At 39.0% G+C, this 19,956-nt stretch overlaps 1 pseudogene; it reads right to left on the reverse strand.

Annotated features, from left to right (window-relative positions):
- Positions 1-5,045: 5,045 nt before the first annotated feature.
- Positions 5,046-17,420, reverse strand: LOC114210906 (cytochrome c oxidase subunit 6B1 pseudogene; annotated as a pseudogene).
- Between the last annotated feature and the right edge of the window lie 2,536 nt (positions 17,421-19,956).

Genomic DNA, 19,956 nt, shown 5'->3' on the forward strand with positions numbered 1-19,956 from the left:
TTTCAGGAGAAAGATTTGGTGATAACCTTTAGCCATGTTGAATTTGAAAGAATTTCCCTAAGGAATATAAAATACAAGTTTCCAAGCTATGCTATGTAGAGTTAGGCATTCATGCCTTAAAAACAGATGATATTTCCAAATGAGCAAAATAGACAGCAGAATGCTAACAAAGGGCTCAAATTTCAGGAGATAATCAGATTGGTGAAGTGGAACCAAAAAAAAGAAAAAAAGGATGGAGGAGCATGGTCACAAATACTAAGAGAAAGGAGAATTTCAAGAAGATTGAGGGAAATGGGCTCGGTGGGGGAAATCAGCAGTGAAAAATGCTATATAGGTCAAGGCATGCTTCAGGTCTGGAGCAAAACAGTTGTATTTGGCTGGAAGGATGAAATTGAAACTCAACATCCACCAAGATAACTGACAGTGGACACTGAGCTTCACTAATAAGTGAATTAGGGCTGCATCTTTTTAGTGTTCAATAAAAACTGATAAAATATCTCCAGAAGTTGGACATTTTTGTAGCTCAAAATTTTTCAAAGGAGAAATGAAACCTACTTCTGTTAAATATAATCAGAAATATGGAACAGACACTGGTAACTGCCAATCCAACTGCTATTCTCCACCCCACCCCCCATTCACCCGGGGAAGAGCCCTGAAATTATTCAGATTTCCATTTTCCTCTGCTCAAACTTTGGTTTCATTAGGAAGTTGGCTCCATCGGCAGCCCTAAGGGAACTTTTCTAACATACTCATGGTCATCCTATTTTCTTTGGTTAGTCACTGTTCCAGGCATGAATATGTGACACCAGGAAAGGAATAAAGAGAAGTTGGGTAGGGGCCTTCTAGGAAAAGTTTTCCTGACCGATAAATACACACACACACACACACACACACACACACACACACACACACAAGACCTGACCTTTTCCTTCATAGAACTGGATGGGATGCCTGGAACTGCTGCAGCCATCTTGTAACCAAGAGGGAAATAACTTCTGAGGACAAGTGATAGAGAGAGGAAGGAACCTGAGTCCTCAAGGATCTTACTGAGATAATTCACCATACCATGCTGCATCTCTAGGATTTTCCTTCACTTAAACTATTGGAATTTTCTGTTACTTGTAGCTGAATGAAATCTATAATAAAAATGTGAAGATTACTTCCTGGAATTTCCCTCCCTTGCTATTAATTTTCTAGTATTATCTTATATTCAGCTTTTTGTATTTTCTTCCAGTGAAATTCTTTTATAGAAAATATAACTACTCTATAAAAGTCCTAATTCTAATTCCTAATTTTGTAATTATTGTTACAATTGAATTCTTAGCTGATTAGGTTAGGTGGTGTCGTGGTGAGGCGAAGTAAGGAGAGTGTGTGAATAAAAGAATAGTCTATTATTTCCCAATTTCCCTCTCCATAGTCATGGCACAGATTTAAAAGCAACTGTGTATAGCATTATTTCAGGGGGATTATAATAAAAACCAAAATCTTTATATAAATTTCTCAAGCCTTTTGTTTTGGGCTCCCATTTTATGACTCTTTTCAGGCATGGCACTTTCATTAACATGTGCAAGCAAAGCCTCATTGTTCAATATGGCTCTCTAATGAGAAAGAATAAGACTAAGTATTGAGAATGAAAATTGTACATTTTATGTGGTGGTTTATAGACTATTACTTCTAATTGAAATTTGAAGTTTGCCTTTACAGTTAAGGTGAAAGCAGAAAATCACACATTAGGCCCCTCTCTGACATAACAGACTCCAGACTGGAGTGAGAACCAGTCTTTGACAAAGGGTAGCACTCACATATCAAAAGAAACAGAGAGCTGGCATTGTCCTCAAAGGAGACATTTGAATGACGTCCAGTGTCTGTAAAGAGGCCATCTGCTGGAGGTAAGGACTTATGATTATTGGCAATGTTTGGAGAGTGTTAAAAATGGAAGTTGAGGGAGAAACACCATTAAGCTGGCTCAGGTGATGGAGAGTACGTCTGTGCTAGGGACCCAGTTTGTTCGTTGTTTTTTCCCCTAACCTAAGAACTTGCTGTGCAATCTGAGAAGATGCTTCAGAGTGGACCTGGAATGTTTATTTCAATCATTTTAACTAAACTGGATAAAACTTATGATCATGGAGCTTTCCAAAGCAATTGTATATTTGAGTACTCTGAAATCTGCTTTTTCAGTAATTACTCCCCATGCATTCCCAATGGGTCCAATATTGCCCTCCAGGGGATGAAAATCAGTTCTTGAGGGAGGAGTGGAAAAGTCTCAGATATCGTATGACGAGTTATACAGTATGTCTGTGATATTAAAATTTCACAGGGGAGGGGATAATTAGGAAAAAGTAATCTAAAAAACACTGGAGGGAGGTAATGAATTTAAAACATTTAGTCTACAAAAGGGATTTGTTTATTCCGTAAAGAAAAAATAGAAAATGCGATCTATCATTAAGAGGTCCATCAGAAGCTTCCTAAAGTACCTCAGTCACACAAGATCAGTGATATACAGTCTGCTTTGACAGAAATTTGCAGCCATGCATCAAAAATGTAAATCTCATTATGGTTTTACAAGTGGATATGAATGGAAAATTTTCCCATTGTTTCAGGATTGTAGCTAAAGGCTTAAGGTAAAATAACACTCTTCCTAGTTTCCTAAGCCTATCCTGGGCCTATGGTGTGGTCAGTCATCTCTACTGTGTCCTCCTTCCCTTCCTACTACTACATAATTAAATGACTGAGGGTAGAGAGGGAATTCTGAAACTGTTTTATGTGTGGTTGGCCTGGATGGGAGTTCAGAGAATTTTCCTAGATTGAAACAAGAGAGGCAGCCCTCAGGAGGACCACTTACAATGAGGAGGAACTGCAGATGCAATCATTGGCCTCTCATTTCCCGGCTGCCCTTCAGCTCAGGTGGCCCACTTATGGATTCACCTATTGTCTATTTGAGCAGGTGGGAAAGGAAACGAGAGAAAGAGAGAGATGGGACAGACAGAAAATTCCAGAGAGAAACATCTTGAACTGCCACCATCTGGCCTATCCCTGAGATTCTGTGAAAGATGGGCCAAAAGACCCTAATAACATGAGGCTTAAGTATTTCCAGAGTGGGGAGGAAGCTAAGGAAATTCCAAAGGAGATCAAAATAGAACATCTCTCCAGGACATAACTGTGAAGTAGAGGTATAATTCTGATATAATTCACTTACGTTCCCCCAAGACAGATGGCACATGGGCTATGCTCACGTAGAAGGGCATTGATAGCCACAACCAATGGAAGACCAGAACATCCACTTAATGAAAATAGTTGTGTTCTTTTTAATCTTTTCCATTCCCTTACTAATCTGGAGGGGTTAAAAAATAATAATAATGAATAAGTAAAGGAAAAACAAGGGAAGGGCAAACACAACTTCTTTCCTCTCCAAATACAGAAGCTGAGAGTAGGTATGCTTCAAATTGAAGTTGCTATTGAAGTTTTAAGCTGTCCAGGACTTGATCAACCTCCTTAGTGCCTGGACTTTACTAACAAGCTCTGAAGTGTGCCTCAGAGATTCGTGAAGGGAGCCTGGACAAGAAACATTTGAAGGCAGCAATGAATGGAAGGAAGCCTTAGTACCTACCCTTTTCACCCGCCCTTTACCCTGGCACCTGGTTTAGACTGCCCAATAAACAGACTATTTCTATTCAGCTAAATCTCAGTAAGACTGAACAACAATTTCAACTCTCTACAGAAACTTGTAAATGAAAACAAAAAACAAAACACTTGGTTAGGATTTGGTTATTTTCCTCCATATCTTTGTAGCTCCTTTCTTATCCCATGCAAAACCTTAGCTTATTATCCAAAATCTTTCCCTAGGGGATTTCTCTCCCATATCATCAGCCTGATTCAAGTAAGAACCACAGAGTCCCTGTCTCCTTATGGCCAGGAGGAGTTATTTTCATTCTTAAGTACTGCTTCTTAGACTCTCCTGGCCATAAGAATTACCTCGGAACTTTGGATGTTGTTTAAATATAGTTTCTGGGGGATGTTATGGACTGAATCGTGTCTCCTCGAAATTCATCTGTTGAAGCTCTAATCCACAATGTGATTGTATTTGGAGATAGCCTGTAGGGAGGAAATTAAGGGTAAATGGAGTAAGTGTAGGCCCTAATTTGATAGAACTGGTGTCCTTTTCAGAAAAGGAAGAGACACCAGAGATCTCTTTCCACACAGGTACCAAGAAGAAGCCATGTGAGGACACAGCAAGAAGGTGGTCTTCCAGAGCCAGGAAACAAGCCTTCACAGAAATGAAACCTGCAGGCACCTTGATCTAGGGCTTCTAGCCTCCAGAACTATGAGAAAATAAGTTTCTGTTGTTCAAGACATGCAGCCTGGGGTATTTTGTTATGGCAGCCTAAGCAGACTAAGACAGGGGACCTTCCTCTGAAGTTTCCTAAATCTGAGACGGGTCTCAAGAAGTGTGTGTGTGTGTGTGTGTGTGTGTGTGTGTGTGTGTGTGTGTGTGTTTTAAACAACTTAAATGATTTTTATAGTCTGGTGAATTTGGGAACCACTAAATTGAAGGAATTATACTAATGAATATTTCTGCTTACACCTGTTTCTTTCTTTTGGGAAGGGGCACACAGGAGTTATACTATTTTCTTATGGTTCAAAAACTATGTAAGAGATGTTTTTTGAAATTGTACAGATAATAAAGGGGAATATACAGATACATTTTAGCACGCACAGGGGCTTGAGGTTATTTCGTATAATCACTCACTCTATTGCCTGGTATAGAGAAAGTGGTCAGTTTAACAACATAAAACAAAACAAAACAGAAAGAAGCAATCACCCTGAAGCCCCTCTTACTGGTCAAGATACTAATTCAACCCCGGTGTCTTGCCTGATCATCCAGCTCTTTTATACATGCATACACAGTCTTAAGCTTTTCCAATGGGTATTTATTATTAGTTAAGCCATGATTCAGGATCCCAGGGTGGGGATCACTGTGTACCCATGTCCCCCTTCACTATCCTGGGCAAAGGATGGGGGGCAGAGGAGAGGAGAGTGGAGCCAGTTCACATCTTCCCAGGAAATGCGCCTTGTGTCTGGAGGTTGTCCCGGGCTGACACCCAGCATGTGGGGCAGAGGGACTTGTACACACACCGGTACCATTCACACATGGAGACGTCATCCCCCTTCAGCCACTGCTGCCTTCTCACAGTGGTGGACGTCCAGGTAGTTCTGCCAGCAACTCCTGGTTCCGTTCAGGTTGGGAAAGAGGCTATCAAAAGGGGAATCTGGTAGTTCTTGATTTTGGCCTTGATGTCTTCTGCCAGGGTGCTGACTCCTAAAGACACCCCTGAAGCAGCTAGCAGGTCAATGCGACCCTCAGCAAAGACCTGCTTACACCTATTTCTTTCAGAGTTCTCCTTCCTCCACTCTTTATAGACCTTTCTCCATTTCAACAAATATTTATTGACCCATTTACCATTCTAGGTGGTGAGAATATAGCAATGAATTTAAAAAAGAGAGAGAGAGAGAGAGAGAGAGGAAACCTCCCTTCCAGAACTTGACATTCTAATGGGGATAAAGACAATATTGACATATACATTTATTATTTAACATGCGGTAGTGATAAATACTATAAGGAAAAGAAGGTAAAGTGTTAGAGAGTGGGTGGGGCGGTAGGGTGGCTCTTTCCATAAGGAAGTCAAGTAAAGCATATCTGAGAAAATAACAACCAGGCCAAGACTTAGATACAGGAAGGAAGCCATGCAGAAATGTTTGAGGAAGAGCATTTCAGGCACAAGGGAACAGCAAGTGCAAAATATGGCAACATCTGTTAGGGACGTCTCAAGGGCCAGGATGGCTGAAGCCAGAAACTAGGGAGAAGGGGGATGGGAGACAACCTCAAAGAAGGGAAAGAGGGGCCAGATCAGATAGCACAAGGCCAAGATAAGGAGGTTTGATCGTGTTGAGCAGGAGAAAGTTATGATCTGATTTATTTCTAGGTGGAAAGACCACAGGAATGAGAGGAGATATTGCAAAGCCACTTAGAAGGCTATTGATGTTAATAGCCTGGGTTAACTACTAAACACAGAATTTCAGTGAATTTTAATATGATGTAACCAGTGGGTATAACCAGGTCCAAAAATATCAGGGACCCAGAGGCCTCACTGTCTACTGTTACCTAGGAATTCTTCTTCTTCTTCTTCTTCTTCTTCTTCTTCTTCTTCTTCTTCTTCTTCTTCTTCTTCTTCTTCTTCTTCTTCTTCTTTTTAAGATTTTATTTATTTATTTGAGAGAGAGACAGAGAGCACAAGCAGGGGAGAGAGACAAACAGACTCCCCTCTGAGCAGAAGCCCGATGCAGGACTCTATCCAATGACCCTGAGATCATGACCTGAGCCAAAGTCAGACGCTTAACTGACTGAGCCATGCAGACACCCCTTACTTAATGATTCTTATTTTTTTTTCCAGTTAGCTTGCAATCACATGTGTAGCCTTTTAACATTCCTTCTTTTTTAGTAGAGGATGCTAACTTTGTGTCTTTTTTTTCAAACAAGAAGGCAGTTGGGTTTTCCAGCCTGCCTTCTGACTCTGCCATTAGGGAAACATACAAACAGCTGATTTGATTTTCACAATATGTTTTATTAATAATAAGAGCAGGTGCATGAAACACATTCCCACCCAATTCATGTAACCTCCTTCCACATTTTCTAGTCACCTGTTTGAGTGGAGTTAGAAATAACTTCATTTGCATACAACGGAATGGCACCTTTCAAAAGTGTACCCGTCTACCAGCAGAACTTACCAGTGACCTGCAGCACAAATTTTCCAAATATTTGTTCTTAAAGTGTTCATATCCTTTGCACAGAACAAAATTATTTGATGAAAGTGTTATTGTGTTTTAGACTGAGGTTTTTAAGTGATTTAATTATAGCCATAGAAAGTTGCGTTTTATGTATCATATTGACAAATCCAAAACCATACTTTTGAATTTAGCGTCCTCTAAGGAGGTGTTAAGAGCATACTGGCTGTTCTTTCTTTTGGCAAAAGCTTCATACTAGGTAAAAATGCTTCCAATATTATTTTTGAACTATTCTATTTTTGACCCTAATCCTTTTCTTTGCTGTGGTTATGGCCCTGAGTCCCTAAATTATAGGCTCCCCAGCAGTTTCCAAAAGCTAATTCACACCATCGTGCACATTAGGAAGGTGGTGTATATAATATTCCACTAAGGGAGACCCGAAGTGCATTAAGCCCCCACCAGTAACCGGTCGCGAGTCAGGCTACAACTGACGCTACTCATTTTTCTTCACTGACAAGTTTTCATTATGTGACTTTCCCAGAACAATTTAGAAATTGATCTGCAGCTGATGGAAGCTAGGATGAATCTGGCATGTAAGTGAACCCAAAATGTTAGAGCAAAGTCAGAACCAATGCGGAGTTTCCAGCACAGTGTAGAAGGTGAGCAACACGCTCCCTCCCAACTTCCTCCTCCTCGCCCCCCCCACCTCCTCTTCCACAGACAGTATGCACAGATCTCAGACCCCTCCAAAGGACTTCTCACTCTGGCAACATCCCCCTGGCCTGGAGAAGCCATGTAGACTTTTCTTTCATCCTCTGTTTACTTATCTCCTGTCTAATAGGTCAGAGGCTCACACTCTTGGAAAAGCAATTCTCTAGTTATGTGTCTACTGGTATGAAAGAAAGGGTCTTTTGTTTTCTGCACAATTGTGTAAATCTGGTTGAAAATCTAGGGTGTTGATCTGAACTTGCTCTGTGTAATTCTGGCATGCTTAGGGACCGGGGGATTGCCCGACAGAGTATGCAAGGGTGGGGTTGTGCAACCCTGGGGAGACTTTGGGAATGAGATGCTCTTAAGACTGTTCCAGGGGAGGGCGCCTGGGTGGCTCAGTTGGTTAAGACTGTTCCAGGGGACTGAAAGACTCTGGGGATATGCTCTGGTTCCAAGAAGATTAAGAGTGATAAATGAGACTTAAGCTGATAGAGTTTAGCCAGGTAAGTGTGTGTGGTGTTGGTGTTGGTGGGTGTGTGTGTGAATGTGTGAGTATATGTATGTGTGAGGGGGGAATCAGTGGGTGTGTGTTATGGGATGGATGTAGGGAGAGTAGGCAAAAGGATTGTCTGAAGAAGGAGTAAGACTTCAAAAATAAGCTTCGATCTATCATACAAATAGGTATTTATTTAAGCCAAAGTAGATCACATTTTTCCCATTCCATCCACTTTTTGTGAGTCAATACCACCCAATTCCCTAAAAGGTGGACACATCCCACAGTCTGTTTTCTCCCCTAACAGCAATAATGACAGCAGCACTCAGTTCTTTTTTTTTTTTTTAAAGATTTTATTTATTTGTCAGAGAGATAGAGTACGCACAAGCAGGGGAAGCAACAGGCAGAGGGAGAAGCAGACTCACCGCTGAGCAAGGAGCCGGATAAGGGACTTGATCCCAGGACCCTGTGATCCTGACCTGAGCCAAAGGCAGACGCTTAACTGACTAAGACACCCAGGCGTCCCAGCAATCAGTGCTTGAACAGCTTTTGTGGGCAAGACCAAGTTGCCAGAGGCTTTTTGAGGTAGTAGGTAGCTGGCAACTGGTGAACTTTGACCCAGCAGTCACATTCTTACATTGTGGGATAGATCAACTAATTAACAGGGAATTTTACTCTAAATGCTCTCGAGGGGGAGAGGGTCATCTTCACACACACTAGAAGTGTCTTGGAAGAGCTTCAGGATAACCTTACCCCACAGTAGCACATCTACAGGACCCAGCCTTCAAAAACATCTACTGAGGGTGACCATACCTCTCAGGCAGTTGCTCAGCCATGTCTACTGGTCTCTATGGTGATGAACCCACCCACATCCAAACTCTACACTCCTCCAGACTGGAGGCCAGTCCTGGCTATGCAGGAAATAACTGAGAACCATCTCAGAGATGAAATACCTTGCTGTGACGTTACCTATTTAGGAAATACCATTTGAGGCTTATGCTTGTTGCATCACCCTATCCTTTTCAGAAACCCTTTTGTGGCTTAAAAATGAACACTTGGTTGAGTACTTTCCATTACAGAGCCCCAAGACAAACATTCATATCTGGCTCCAGCAGAGTGATGGGTGCACAATAGGTAATCATTCTGGTAGCAATTGTGTTAAGGAATTGAGAGCTTAAGGGAGTATCTTGGTTTCCATGATCAGCAGAAAATCTAACAGACCAAGAAATTAATAAAAAATAAATAAATTGGCTAAGGAGTGAAACTTCCTTGATTTTTGTTATTTTAAGTACCCAGCTATGATATTTTATTTTTAAATAGTGAAATATATTTGAAGCCTCAGGCCAATTACATTTGTTTTTTCCTTTCACCTGAAAATCATGTTGTTAGTTGGCTGTTTGGTAGGACAAAGTGGTTGATAGTACATTCCCAGTGTGAGAATTGGAAGCATCCCCAGAATCCTCTTCTTGGAACGATCAAAAAGGAGGTGGAAGGTGAGTTGGAAAGAGTGTCTGTGACAGTGGTGTGAACCAAAACCCACCAACTAAGTTTCATCTTCAACAGAACATTCTGTGAATGGTTTCAGACCAAGTCTGCTTCCTTCTCAAGGTTTGGGTTTGGATGTGGGCAAGTAAAATGTCTATAGAACAGGGCGGCTCTCTTTAGCCTGTCCAACTTACCTGAGGAAAGGTAGTTCTAACTGAAGGGAATGCTGCTCACTCAAGATTTCTTGAGAGAATGAGTAAATAAATGAATGAATCCAATGCTGTTTGCCACAAAGAAGCAATCTTTTATATATACAGAAGCTGATTTTTTAAATTTAAATTCTAGTTAGTTAACATATGGTGTAATATTAGTTTCAGATGTACAATTTAGTGATTGAACACTTACATATATCACCCAGTGATCATCACAACAAGGGCATTTTCAGTTTGGAGGAGAGGATATCCATATAACCCAGTTACATTAAAGAGTTCTAACTACCTGTGGTTATTGGGATAAGTATGCCCCTTGGGAGATTTGGAAGCCAAAGATAACCTCAACCTGGTTATCTATCATTCTGGAAGACTGATGTTAGTCATGGTGATGCCAAGTCCTCTGTGACAGAAAGTACTGACAACTTCGAGTAAGTTGCAAAGCTCTTTGCAACTTCCATCTAGTTAATCTTCAGTGACACTAGACGTGACCAAAGAAGACCTAAAAGAAGCAAATATTTTGATGTCATGAATCAAAATGATCAATTTGACTTCAATTTTGATCAATTTCTGCTCAATTCTGTGTAATGGAAATGATTCCTTTTTTGATTATAAAATTATGAAACTTTTGTTTACTAGGGATACTAATTATTATTTCTGGCTAAGCTTGTTGGTTTCGGTACTGATATTTGTCTCTTCACTGAAGAAGGGTATGGCTGGTTATATAGCTGAGATAAATAACATAGCATTGTTGCTAAAACCACCTCAAACCCTACCATATGTCCATGTGTATCACACCATGTAGCTCAAAACGTTAATTGACATTCACAAAGGTAAAAACTACCAAACTGTAGAAAAAGCTAAGGAAAACTCCCAGCATCTTGCTTTGGGCATTACCCTTTAACTGAAAAGGAAAATGAGTCAGTGTCATTGATCACATTGTCCAAATTCATCATCAAATAAGATGATGGGTGTCAGAGCATTTTGAAAATATACAAAGCTTTTAAAAAGCATAATATGGTACTATAATTATTAGTAAATTTCTACTTGATTTTGAGTCCTTTGAAACTGGTTTAATTGTATAGTACTTAAGATCAGATATCTTGCTGGATTGTGTTTCTAAATGATGATTATCCATTTTTATACTTAGAGTTGATCGGATTATGAGTACAGCAATGCCAACATCTAGCTCTTAGTTCTGCGCCTACACAAGTGCAGGCAATCTTTTGGGCAAGCAATGAAAGAGTTGTGAGTGAAACCATTGGGGTATAAGAAATATTTCAATTTTTTGTTGTTGCTGTTTTTGTTGTTCTTAATCTTTATTTCTGCCCTTGCATAACAACAACAACAACAAAAAATCTTCTTAAACTGAAAACAAATCTCTGAAAGTGGTGCCTGGAAGCAAAGTTTAATGTCTGTATCATTGCCTCAGCCAAATTAATTTTTTTTTCTGTAATCATATGTTCTAAACTTTCACATTGTCCTCAGTTTATAAAACTTAAAGATCTCTAAAACTATTGGTTCACTCGTTCTCACTACTGTACTAATCGTATCTTCAGCAAATATAAATGAACGTTTAGGGATTGGACTAGATAGGCCAATTAGTACAAATAAAATTCACTTCCAGAACTTTATGTTAAAGCAAAACTTCTTCCACTCCATCCTGGACTCACTTCTGCTGGACTTGCTGTTGAAATTGGGTGAGCAGACCCTCCCTGAACATCTGTAGAGCTTGGGTGAGGAATACAAATGGAGATTCACACATTACACACATTTTAAAGCAATACTTTAATGTAATAAATGGTTAAATAAAATATGTGCCAGCCACCTCTCTTAACCAATATCCTTTCATAATGACAAGTTTAAAAATATGAGCTATAGTTTTTACATAGCTAAATCATAAAAATATCATTTCAACTTTTCTCAATAATTTAAATGGTTAAGTATACAATGTAACTGTAATCAAAGTATATGTTAATTAAAATAAATTAAAGTATATCCTATGTTTTATTGAATATATTTTCATCAAAAATATAAATTAAGGTAAGAAAATAAATTAAGGCAAGGTCTAAAATTTAAAAATTTTTGTAAATAATTTTATTACACTTTCCAAATCCTTTTTCTAAATATTGAAAATATCTATCAAAATATTAAAGGATAATAAATTAATTGTAATTACCTTGGGCACGATTTTTAAATGAGTGCATTTAAATGAAACTAACTTTTAATTTTTGAAACAAACCTTTATTTTCATAAATATAAAGCTACTCATTATTCTAGCATTCAATGTTCATCCAGTTGTCAATGTAAACAATTTGTATTATGCTTCATTTCTGTTTTGTCTCAACCTAAGTATGGACTAATTTAAAAATAATTGAATTACTTAATATTGCAAAAATATTTCTGAGTCACCATGTTCCACTATTGTAAATACTGTGTTAATTCATGTGTTCTTCCAGAGCCAAGGATTGCAGTATGGAGAGAAGCGAGAAAATGGGCACTCAGTACCACATCAAAAGGACACCTCATTATGGGAAAAGCTATTACATTCCTGCTCTCTGAGAAGATTTGACAAGTTAATGAATTTTTCCTTTCTCTTCTCTTCCCTAAGTGCTTCCACTGCTCAGACTGTCCCTGTGCCCCAAAGCAGTGCCCACTTCCTGTGTCAGCAGCCACCTGGCAACCCACGTACCTCACAGGCTTTGGAAGCAACTGCTAATTGTTTTGAGGTGCTAAGAAAAAGCATTTCCCTGGGGCCTGAGGAGACTTAGTCACAAGAGCAGATGTTTAGTTTATAGGTTGCGCTGGGCAAGAGCTCAGTTCAGAACTACAAGTGATGGAAGCATCCCATGTCTTTAATAAAGTAAGATTTCTCGTGTTTGTGATATTTGGGCCCATGAAAGCACACATGGAGGAAGAAGCCCAGGCTTGGCTGGGTCTACAGCATATATGAGATGTGAACTGGAGCTATTGAGAATCTTGATATGAAGCTTGAAGATGGAGCCAACACAATGGAAGGCAGAGTGAATTGATGGCAAGAAATTGATCTATGGAGAAAATGCCTGAAATCTGCATTCCCCTGCCCCTAAGGCCATATATACATCTGAATTTTCATTTGGTGAGACAATATATTGTCTTTCTATCCTTAAGTCATTTTTAGGTGGGATTCTGTCCTTTGCAATAGAAAGTCACAACCGATATAGCAAGAAACCATTCTCTTTCCAGTATACTAATCACCAGGAAGAATCTTGCCAGATTTGACTTCATTTAGTAGAATGTGGTTAGGAACTAGTGTCCTTTATATTCAAATTCTGGATCGTGTCTGAGTGGCCAGTCTTTTCACCAAGGCCACCCAAGCACCCATCCCTACTTTTGCCTTCTGGTTTCAACTGGACTTTCTCTAGATGCCAAAGACCTCTTTGAACAGCTAATAGTGACTCAGACAAGAGGCTCATGAAGAGGTTTGAATATGCAAAGAAGCTTTGAAAGTGCTTTTCATAAGAGCATCATAACTATGCCACTAACATGTTCGTTTATTACATGTGGAACTTGTTAAAAGGGATAAATACCTAATTTCATAGCCCACTGTAGAAGAGAGTATTGCATTTCTTAAATCTAAACAACCACCCATTAATGCTTAATTCCCATGATTTGAAAATCTTTTCTAATCTCATTTTTCTTTCCGCCTCCAGCTGAGTGATTTTTTTTCATATATTTAATCATTGACATAACATCGGTGTTGTTTGTAAGGTAATACCACCAAAAAGCCCGCCTGTGCACTAATGGCTTAGTTGGAGGCTGCACATTCCTAATGATTATGCATTCATTTCAAGCTTTCATTGTACAGTAGCAAAGTCGACTTGAAGTAAATCATAAACTTCACTTTAGTCAGTGTATCACATATCAAGATTTTTATAAGTACATGTTGACTTTTTGGTAGAGGCCCAAGTCCCCAATCAGTCTTCCAAGAAGGAAAAAAAAAAAAAAGAAAAGAAAAATTCACAGAAATACAGTGGGTGGAATCATGCCCTACACTAATAATATTTCAAAGAATACCTTCTTTCAGACTACACAAAAATACAGTGCTTACATTTTTACAAACCCACAGTTTATGTAGAAATTATTTTATGTTTAGATATCACTCACTAGTAACTGGTATTGAGCCAGCCTGAGAGCTACATAAACACCAGATTTTACACATTACAGAGCTCACACAACATTTTGCTCTAAGCTGGTTAGTTAGTTATAAATCTACATGCAGTTTATAGTCTAACCCCACCCGGAGAGCTCCCTTGCTCCCACCATTTTTGGGTTTTTGTTGTTTGGGTTTTTGTTTTTGTTTTTGTTTTTTGTTTTTGTGTGTGTGTTTTTTGGCCAAGAAAAGCAGCAGGGGGATTTATATATAAATATATACACCAAAAGAAATCAAATCATACATGTGCACTTTTGTAAACTAGAAATTCCTGTATCTTTTATTGTAAATCACTACCAGATGTCAAATAGCAAAATGTTCATTACTCCCCCAAATAATAGAGTTGATTAATGAGGTTCATTTACATTGTGGAATCTTGGTCTCTGTCACGACTGGACAGGGTTTAAGAAGTTGGCTGGTTTTTTTTTTTCTTGAAATCATGCAGATGGGGAAATAACTTTAACTATTACTCTTCAAAGACAAAGTAAATATTAAGCATCTTGGGGCAGGGTTTGGTCATCTCAGGGTAATAACTTCCAAATGAAATGAGGCTTCCTTCTCAGAGAACAGAAATGGTAGCGATGTCATAAGACAGAAAGATAGATATGTTTCTGGCCCATCTATGGCTTATAACTGTTTGCTATAGGAAACATATTCTAAGGGAATTTTAGTGCTGTGCATAAACTTTTAAAGGCAGTCTGATTGCTCTAGTCCAGTTACCTGAATAATCAAATCTTGGGCTCATAACTCTGTGATGATAGTATTTGTGCAGAAGTACTATTCTAAAAGAAAATCTCCATTTCTATGGAATAGGTGGTCATTCGAAATGGAGCATCTATTTTAGTGAAGTTAGCAGATTGTAAATAAAATCGGTTACCAGTCTGTATATAACCCTCTAGAAATGACACACAGGTCACACTCTGACCACCATTCGGCCACTGTCTGTGGATTAGCAGGCATGGCATCTTCAAAAGGTCTTACTAAACATATTTCTCGCCACTGTATGTGTGTTCTATTGCATGGAGTCAAAGGATGTTGAAAATAACACAAACATGACACTGGAAGTTAATCAGAAGTTTTTTTTGTCAGCAAAGCTGACCTGGAATGACTCATAAGCAGCTGGAGGCCAGCCTTTTGTCCATAATACTTGGTTCAGACACTTTGGAACCAGTGTAGGTGTGATCACCTATAGGAACACGGACGCCTGTATGCATCTATGTGATCCACTTCTCAGTCAAGCATTTATTTGTTTTTATGCAGACAAGTTGTGTGTGTGTGTGTGAGCTCACATGTTTGTTTGTGTGTGTGCTCACATGCACGCCCGTGCATGGGTGTGCCATTCAATTTCTTAGTAGGCAGTATTAGGTAATCATCAAGAACATCCACTTTGGAATCAGTTACACACAAGTTTGAACCCTAGATCCATCACTCATCAGCAGTGTGGTTAAATTCTCTGAGCCTCAGTTTCCTCTTACATAAAATGGGAATATTAACAAACACATCAGAGAGTTATGTGAAGAATTAAATGAGAGAGAGTGGATGAAATCTTTAACTTGGTGTTTCACACAGAGTAAGTGCCACACCTCCAGCGATAAATAATAGCAATAAGATTTTCCTAAAGAACTTTCTACATGCTGGCACACGCTGCTCAAACTCCCTGGTTTTTCCCTTACCTGCTGCAGGCAGCAAATTGAGGACTCAGACACATTGGGAGGCATTAATATTAATTTTAAAATGAAGTATAATCAGCATTTGAAATAATTTCAAAATCCAGTACCTAGAATTTAAATGATGCTCTGCTGTCAATTATAAAGAATCACAGAGCTGGAAGAGAGTCCTGGATTATGGGAAGACACCTTCATTTTAATGCTGAAAAAACTCAACCCTGGAGAGAAGATTTCAGTTCCCCCCCACACACACATCCCTCCAGAGGTGGTGCTGGGAACAGAATCCGGGTCCAGTCCCTGCTCTGACCCCTGCTGCCTCCTGCCCTTAGTTTAGGCTCTGCTGCTCCTCTTGGGTTTATGACTGGGGCCAGACACCACCTTTTCTGAAAACACCAAACTAAAGCAAATGTGACAGACAGAACTTGGGCCTGCCCTTGTCACTGAAAGCCTGAATCATAGAGCATCACCTAATAAGCTAGGTTATAAAATTTTGTGAGAATAAAAATGTGATAATGTATGTGAAAGCAAATCTTAAGAGAAAAAATTTTATGTAATAATGAGGATTAATATTATGCATTTCTCTTATTATCAATTGCATGCTTGTTAAATTGAATCAGATAGCAATTTGCTGAGAATACCTGGTGTTTTAAGACCTCCATTCTATGCTAGGAGAAAATTTCATTATGAAGAGGAGAGAGAGAGCTGAGAAGAGCCATGTCTCAAGAGCTCTTAACACAAAATGAATTACTATCCCCATCTTATAAGCAATTTTTGGTCTAAAGTCTCCCAGCATCTGGAGAAGACCAGGCTTAACCTTTGTTTTTAGTGAAATAAGTAAAGCCCAGGGTGATAAAGTGACTGTCTTAGAGCACATATTAGCTCCAGGTAAAAGTTACTCAAACTTAATGCTGATGAAGGATTCTGCTAATTTTGGGGGAAAAAAAAACATATTGGCAGCTGAATGTTAGAAACTGAAGGCAATTTAGAAAAAAAGAGGTTAGCTTGGCATGGCTATGCATTTTTTTTAGCTCTTTAGAACGCAATTATGATCTTTAACTGAAATACATCTTTGATTTTAAAAAGGAGTCTTTAGTTATATTTCTTCCCAGAGAAAGACACACCCTTTGTTACCCTTACGCTTATCATTCATTCCTTCTACCCTTCGTCTAACTTCTAAAAATCTTCTCTGAGAAATGCAATCTTCCATTCAACAACCGGAGTTCTTAAATAAGAGACAATGTGTTGTGTTTGAAGAACGTGTTGGTTTTCTCAAAAGGAGGATAAAAGATGCTTGAGTTTTAAGGCAGATTTCAAGGATTCCAAGGAGTTCTTTCCTTTTTGATTAAGTAAATAAATGATATAGATAGATAGATAGATAGATAGATAGATAGATAGATAGATAGATCTAAAATCTCTGAGTGCTCTGGCAATGGCTTCAGTTAGCTTCCAACTAACTGAACAATCCATAGAGTAGAGGCTAGCATCTCACATAGATTCTTGAGAGCCAACTCTGAGGAATTTGTTCAGCATGAACAGTGGGACCTTAAAAAGGGAGCAGTGGTCGGGATGCCTGGGTGGCTCAGTCGGTTAAGCGTCTGCCTTCGGCTCAGGTCATGATCCCAGGGTCCTAGGATCGAGTCCCACATCGGGCTCCCTGCTTGGCGGGAAGCCTGCTTCTCCCTCTGCCTCTGCCTCTCTCTCTCTCTCTGTGTCTCTCATGAATAAATAAATAAAATCTTTAAAAAAAAAAAAGGGGGAGCAGTAGTCATGTATGGAATGTACCTTGATGGAAGCTCCAGGATAAGGGTAAACTGACATCTCTTACTGTCCTGCGGTGTTCGGGATTTCCTGGACACCCCCTTGGAGCTCACTTTCTTAGTCATCCTCTTAGAAGTCCCCACTTTCCCTTTTTGGGTAGGTTCAAGGACTCAACTGATCCTGCTGGGATGCAACTTTGAGCATCTAAATGTTGCAGATGTTGGAACACTGGCATTTTGCTATTCTCTCAATCTAGCCATCCACCCACCTTCCCCAAAGTATTCTTGGCACTGATTAAGGCACCCAGTTGCTAGAAAGTCTTGTTTTACTTTGTTTTTAATGCTCACTTGCTACTGTGGCATTCTATAATGGGAGAGTTAGAAGCTAGAAGCTGCTGGTTGAATGAATTATTTTGTGCTATTATGGCCAGGTCAACATATGTGAAATAGAAAGACAAAGGGGCATGCATGCTGTCCATTTTTGCCATCATTACAATGAATATTGATCACCACACATCAGTGCAGCTGGAACAATTACTGGTAATCATGGAAATGGCCAAAATGAATTGATTGACTGTTGTTTCATCCAGTTTCCCAGCTGTGTAACCAGCTGCATAGCCACCGTCCCAGATAAATCCTGCTTATGGGGTCCCAAGGCTTTTTGATCATGAGACCACTTGTGAAAGGTTATTAAATGGGTACTTGAGGATTCCATCACAGTTAGAGCACCTTTGAAGATGTTCACCTCATGGAAAAAGTAACTATTTATCCACCAGGATCCCATCCAATGACATTGCCCCTACATGACATACACCAAGCCAAAGTATTTTTAAAACAATGAAAAAATACTCTAAAGCAAGTAAGAAATTGAACTCTGGCATTGCTAATTTCCCACCCTGTTGTCAGGTGGAGTCTACAAATAAATAAATTTAAATAATAAAAATAATATATTTTAATTTTTTTACTCATAGTAAATTTATACCTGTTAGTTTTTCAGTGGATTCAAGGCAGTGACACATATACATATACACGCATGCATTAAGAAAAACAGATGCCACAATTTTTCATATCTACTAATATTGTTTATGACATGTGGGTGGCTGAACAGTGTTTAAAGTCATGTGAACTGCTAGATGAGACTCTTACCATTGACAAGTTCTGTTATTTATTAAAGAAGTTTTGTTAGTTTAACATTGGTTCTGCATGAACAATAGTTTTGTATTTTCTGAGTCATCTTTTTCGCTTGCATGAAAATAGGACACCCTTAGCCCAATGGCAACCGACTCTGACCTCTCTTATGCTTTCCATCTGCACTACATTCATCAAACCATAGAGTTTGGAATCTGCAGCCTTTTTATGCAATTTGAGTAAGAGAGGGGAGGGAGTGAAGCACTAATAAGCCTCCCCTCAGGGACCCAAATGACTTCTAGCGCCATCCCAGGGATTTGGGTCAGTGAAAGACCAAAGCTATACTGACAACTTAGCTTTGGACAAGGGCAAGCTTCGGTTTGAAAATGGCTCTGCGTCTGCTCGTCTTACCCTGCGGAATTCTGAGTCTCTGAGGTTGTTATAGTTTGAAATGGATGCCTCGTATTTCCCCCACACAGACTGGAATGTTCAGGTTGTCCCCCACCTTGTCCAGGGGGAAGCATCTGAGCTTTGGAATAAATTCTGCTTCAGGGATCTTCCAAGATGGGAGAATAGGAATGAGGACCTATTATCAAAACAACTTAAATGGGATCTTGGTGAATACTTTCCTTACCAAAAATTGTGAAAATTCATGGAACACATGGCTTAATAACAGGACAGGATATTGGCAATCAGAACTGCCCTAGAAGTCAGAACTCTTCTTGAAAATCCAAAACACATGGCCCGGATAGTGATAATCCAAATTGATTTCCAAATAGTGCCATGGTGATTACAAAACACTTGCAATTATGACACCTGAAAAAGTTAGAAAAAAACAACTTGAGGCAGAAGTAATTTATATTACTGTTTTAAAAATTGAAGTTTTAAAAGCCCTTGAACTTAGATGTGCAAAATATGAATATTTACATTCCTTTTTTAGTAAAATATAATTGTGGCTTTCCATAATCTCTGTTTTTCAATGACTTAATGTTCAAGTGTGCTCTTTGTTACAAAAGATGGAAAGAATTTATTTTGACATATGATGGTTTCCCTTCAGCTAATTCCACCATTAGTCCTTGATCATTAGTGCTAATGAGGAGAAACAATGTGAGGATAACCCAAAAATAGTCAATAATCCAAAGGCATGTATACTTGACTTAGAAATGTTTTGTATTTATTTTTGGATATGGATATGTCTGATATTATTGGCATTCTCATTATTGCAAATAGTATAATTAAGTCATATTACAAAGAAGTAGCTTAGAATGAACAATGTAATATTTAAGAACTTACTTTACTTGGAATTTAATGGATCATCATGAATCTAGGCAATGCTAGCACTATTCTGAGAAGTATCAGTAGACAACTTTTGCAATGAACCCATCTCTTACTTTAGGCTCAATCTTCCCTCTCCATCACCCTGGACCTTTTCTGTTTACCGAAATCCTGAATCCCTGATATTCTAATGGTTCACTCAGCTCTGCTCTGACATGCTAGATACACCCAATTAATTAACGAATAGCGCATGTCAGAC

This window comes from Eumetopias jubatus, unplaced genomic scaffold (genome assembly GCF_037043125.1).
Source record: "Eumetopias jubatus isolate StellerSeaLion01/CBP00866 unplaced genomic scaffold, mEumJub1_p1.0 scaffold_3, whole genome shotgun sequence".
In the NCBI taxonomy this organism is placed as follows: Eukaryota; Metazoa; Chordata; class Mammalia; order Carnivora; family Otariidae; genus Eumetopias; species Eumetopias jubatus.